At 32.8% G+C, this 5,260-nt stretch overlaps 1 long non-coding RNA gene across 4 annotated transcripts; it reads left to right on the plus strand.

Moving 5' to 3' along the window:
- Positions 1–479: 479 nt before the first annotated feature.
- LOC139867566 (uncharacterized) lies at positions 480–4,957 on the plus strand. Of its 4 annotated transcripts, XR_011765877.1 has the most exons (6): positions 480–598; positions 762–875; positions 984–1,165; positions 1,369–1,446; positions 2,079–2,206; positions 4,800–4,957. It is a non-coding gene; the product is annotated as an uncharacterized lncRNA (long non-coding RNA). The 4 variants fall into 4 exon arrangements; XR_011765875.1 differs by having other exon boundaries at positions 503–875; XR_011765874.1 differs by having other exon boundaries at positions 503–1,165.
- The last annotated feature ends 303 nt before the right edge of the window (positions 4,958–5,260 follow it).

Below are 5,260 nucleotides of genomic sequence, written 5' to 3' on the forward strand. Positions count from 1 at the left end.
TAATAATAATAATAATAATAATAATAATAATAATAATAATAATAATAATAATAATAATAAATAAATAAATAAATTAATAATAAATCAATATATGACAACTAAAAAAAGAGTACTATACTTTTGCTTTTTCTTTTTTTGTTTGTCAGGTAAATAAGGCTGTAGGGGGTATATACTAACTAATGTGGGCAAGTGACATCATCCAATTGTTCAATAATACAGCCCATTAGTCTATCTATAGTTTCTTTAAAATGATGATGTAATAAATAGGCTAATTTCTTTTGTTAAGAAAAATCACTCTAAAATGATGATGTAATAAATAGGCTAATTTCTTTGTTAAGAAAAATAACAAAGAAAAAGAAAAAAATTTAAAGCCTTAAGTGATGTCATTATTATAATTAATTAAGAATTAAGAATTAATATAAAATAAAAGTATACAATTAAATATACTCCGTAACACCATATTCCTCTAGGGTTTCTCTATTGCTTCACGCTTCCATTTCTATTGGTATCTTTCAGTTCAACAAAATTACCACATCCTCTAGGGTTTCTATTATAATTGTTCACGATCTTCAACCTTTTTGCTAATCGACTTTCCCAGGTAATCGATCCTCATCATCATCAATAACCCTGATGTTATTTTTTTTTTTCTTTTTGAAGCCATCAACAAGCAATCGGCATCATCATCTATCACGTTTTGACGGACGTGATAGGTTGTAAGTGATATTAGGTTTTTTAATTTAATACAATATCGATGCAATTAGGTTAAAGTTTTAACGATATGTTCTGCTTGGCGACGTTTCTTCTATCTTCAATCTCATTTGTGAGGCGATTGCAATTTTCAAATATCGATTAGTATTCTGATTGTTGATTTTCAGGTATAGATTTCTTACAACTTTTTTTTTATTTTCTTCGGGAATGATTTCATTTAAAGAACAGAAACTAATACTCCATTGAAATTTGTCGATGTTTTGATTGATTTCCAGGTTCTGATCAATCAATATTGATTTTGCTCTTGGTTTATGTTCATGCATATAAGGTGTTTGATTAAATGTTTGGGCGAATTGATTATGTGATGTGGTCATTATCTGAATATGATTTGATGTATTCGTGAATTTTAGGTACATAGCATATTTATCAGCTATTGATCAACCATGATCAAGAACAGGTACAATTCTAACAGTTTGAATTTTATATATTTATGAAACGCACTAGCTAATGACTTTTCAGGTTGGATATGAATCCTTACAAGAGTTTTATAGTTAGACTACTTTAACCGTTTTGAAATTGTCTCTTATTGTTGATCGCATGTGGTTGTTGTTTTGTTTATGATAATTGTATGTAGTTGAATCTTTTTTTCATCTTTTGCAGCAAGGTTGATAGTTACCTCAATGTGAAAGATAAGCATGGACATATGTCAAGAAAAGGAGGAATATGTGAGACTGCCATGTGAGAATTTCAAGCTCCAAATCTTTTAGTTTTTTAGCATCACTCTTTCGTAATCCTTCTGAATACCAAAAGATACTTTTTTTCCAATTTGGTTGTTTGATTGTTTTTTGTTAATTTGTATGATGTGTATAAGTATATTTGTTTATCATAGTTTAGCAGGTCATATAATTGTATGTGGTAAGTTGCTCAAACTTTTTTTTTATGTGCTTTGATTTCTGCATATAGACTATATTGGTGTCATGTTGGGTAATTATTAATTAGATTACATTAGTTAAACGAGCGGGTTGGGCGAAGGGTCAAAAGGGGTAGATTATAATCCAATTTGGCATTACCTACGTTGGGTTGGACCATAAACATTATTCCACTTTGTAAAGTCTTTTTATAAATACTGCACTTTTGTTTTGATAATAAATTTAACAGTTATAGGAGGTTGTATGCATTACAATTATGCTTTGGGTAACTTTCAGCCAGGTTGACCAGATTGGTTTTTTTTATTATGTTTTCTTTTTACACGTGGCTATGAGCTACTAAACATCACCCAAATTGACACATTCATTAATTAATGGGTCTGAACTGTCACATCCTAAACATACATTGGGGTTTAATTCTGATTAGTTATTGATGCTGTACAGGTTGCTGTTAAACGAACCAATGTTCATGGGATGAAACAATTCCAAGGGAGGCGTCCAAACCCATACGGGTTTTGCTCACGAAGGCCTTACATGCCTTGCCCACCAATGTTTCCTCCGTATGGCTATGGGTAAGTACTAAGATCTGCCCTCAAATAATTAATTAGTTATAAGTTGATTTTCTATCATTTTTTGTTCCTTTCTATGCCTCTTAAGTATCTTATTAATTAAGCTAAAAGATTTGAAAAGAAAGATAAATAAATGGGTCAAGTCGATTGATAGCATTCTAAAGTTTATTTAAATTTTATTTATTTTTTGTTGTTCATGGTTAAGATTTGGTTATGAAATTTATGCTGCAATTTTTTGGAAGCTAACATATCATTAAACTGTTTCGTTTAAACAAACCCGTGGTTTCACGGGTCATTTCACTAGTTTAATTTAAAAAGGTTGGGTTTTGTGTTTTTGACACCACTAATATTTTAATGTGCACCGATTTTTTTTAAAACTAAGTACGAAGAAACAATCAAAAAAAAAAAAAATTTATTTTTAGCAGCTGTATATGTTTAGATAAGTAGTCCAACAAAACTATACCAACACGTAAAAGCTTGGGTTGTGTTTACTACGTATTATTTTTCACTATCTGGTACGATTGTACGATATGTAACATCCCGCATTATTTTGTTAAATTATTTCAACGTCCGTCTTTTTATTTTAAATAATATCCTTCGTAACTAGATTCGTATCATCCGTTAGCTAACATTCTTAATAATTTCGTTATTGGATTATAACGTCTCCCGTACTTTCGTGTAATTCAAAATAACTCGTTCGGTTAATTCCCGCACCCGACTACAAACTTGAGGGACCAATGTTGCCAAATGATCAAAATCTTAACTAGGTCAAATGGTCAACATTCACCACTCACCTCTCATTTCTCTCTTTCTCTCTTTCTCATACTTACACTTTTCTCTCAACTTTCCAATCCTTAATTCATCATCTAAATTCGATTTTGGAAGCTAACATCAAAACAAATTACATATTTGGAATCCTCTCTTCATCCTCTACAACTTGATACCAATTTCATCTCATTTGGGTAACTTTCTAAAATCACTAGATTTTGTGTTCTTGGTGTTTTTAACTTATAGAAGTGTTAATTAGTGTCTATGGCTCAAGTCTAACATGAATATATGATTTGTATGCTCGATCTTGTTGTTTTGAAGTAACTAGCATGAACTTAAATTTTGGTGTGTTATTCTTGAGATTTAGTTGCTTAAAAGTTGTTAGATGTTAAAAGTTCATGTTTTAATTATGTTACTAGTATCACTAGCTTCAATTTGATGTGCAGGTTGCTTTAGAAAACTTCATAAACTTGATTATTGATTTTGGCGATGTTGGTTAGGGTTTGATAGAGCTAAATGTGAACATTTGATGCTTTGAATGTCATGAATTGTTGTTGGTAAGTGTTTGGTTGGATTGTATGCTTGATTACCTTCGAAACAACATATCATACATGTAAATTGGTTGCCCGAATCATGAAATGAGATTTATGAACTTGAATACAATTAAGGATGAGCATTTAATGCGGTTTTGGTTGTTGTAAGTGGTAGATTGATTGATGAAATATGCTTAGTTGTTTTCCTCGTCAAAATATCTTTCCGATGATATAAGATACATGTTTTGATTGTTTGCGGGTCATAAATTGGGATTGTTTGGGTTTTGGTTCGTGCATTTGTGGGTTGCAGCAAAACAGGACCTGCATACTGATCTGGACGCCGTCCAGATTCTTGGACGCCGTCCAGTCCTTCAATGCTGGACGTCGTCCAGCAAATCTGGGCGCCGTCCAGATGAAATGCCAGGGACTGTTTTGGTTTGCCATTTTACGAAAAATGTTTGCTATGCTACGCACCTCCGATTCACATGTAACTTGTTGTAACATGCTCATATATGATTAAAAACCTCAGAAAAATAGTTCGAGACAAGACCCGAACGTGTTGACTTTTAACCCGACCCAAGTTGACTTTTAATCAAACTTAACCAAATGTTTGTGCAATCGTTCTAACATGCTTTTATACTTGTATCTTGCATGAAATGTGACAACTTGACTCACATGCTATAGTAATCGAGTCGTAACGAGCCATAGGACTAATTGAACACTTTGACCGATCGTGTTTACCGTTATTGATACGACCTACTTGTTTAGGTTAAGACTAGCATTCATTCTTGCACACGTTTACTTGCGAAGTACTTTTATACGCTTGCACTCAAGGTGAGATCATAGTCCTACTCTTACTCTTTTAAACTTACATTTGGGATGAGAAAACATAAACGTTTCATTTTACAAAGTGAACACAAGTATGAAAACAAACATTCTACATACGAGTTAGAACAAAATCCTCAATTCGATTATCATTAGTTACACTTGCCGGGTGTAAGTGAGAACTTATGTTGTATGGCCATATGGGTTTGACAAACCCTCATTCGGACGGTTCGCTACCGTCTACGGATGAAATATATTTTCGAGAAACAGTGTAGGTTCTAACACTATTGTGATGGGGTTCTATGGATGGAAAGTTAAGCCTTGATAATTGGGTGCTCGTGAAACAACTTTTGGAATGGTTTACTATTATTTCAATATGATAAATCTTGTGGTTCATTTGTACTTACTTACTTGCTTAAACCTATGAGTTCACCAACGTTTTCGTTGACAGATTTCTATGTTTTTCTCAGGTCTTTGAACGATATGTGATACATGCTTCCGCTCATTATTTTGATACTTGCATTGGATGTCGAGTATATATGCATACATGGAGCGTCTTTTGACTTTATTTAAAACTGTGTCGCATAGGTTTCATTTGTACTTATAACCTTGTAACGTAACTTTTGGTTGAACAATTCTTGTAAACTTTGAAATAAATTTTTTACATTTGAGATGAATGCGACATATCTTTGGTCAAACGCTATTTTAAAGACTTATGACCACGTAACGGGACCTAAGTAGACGGCGCCGTCAATGACGATATTTTCGGGTCGCTACAGATGGTATTAGAGCGTTGGTTGTAGGGATTTAGAGTTCATTGGTGTCAACCCCGAGTCATAGGGTACATTAGTGAGTCTAGACTACAACCAGCATATAGACTTGAAGTAGGAATTACTTGACTATTTGTGCATTTGTACTAGAACTCTTTTAT

This window comes from Rutidosis leptorrhynchoides, chromosome 9, assembly GCF_046630445.1.
Source record: "Rutidosis leptorrhynchoides isolate AG116_Rl617_1_P2 chromosome 9, CSIRO_AGI_Rlap_v1, whole genome shotgun sequence".
Taxonomy (NCBI): domain Eukaryota; kingdom Viridiplantae; phylum Streptophyta; class Magnoliopsida; order Asterales; family Asteraceae; genus Rutidosis; species Rutidosis leptorrhynchoides.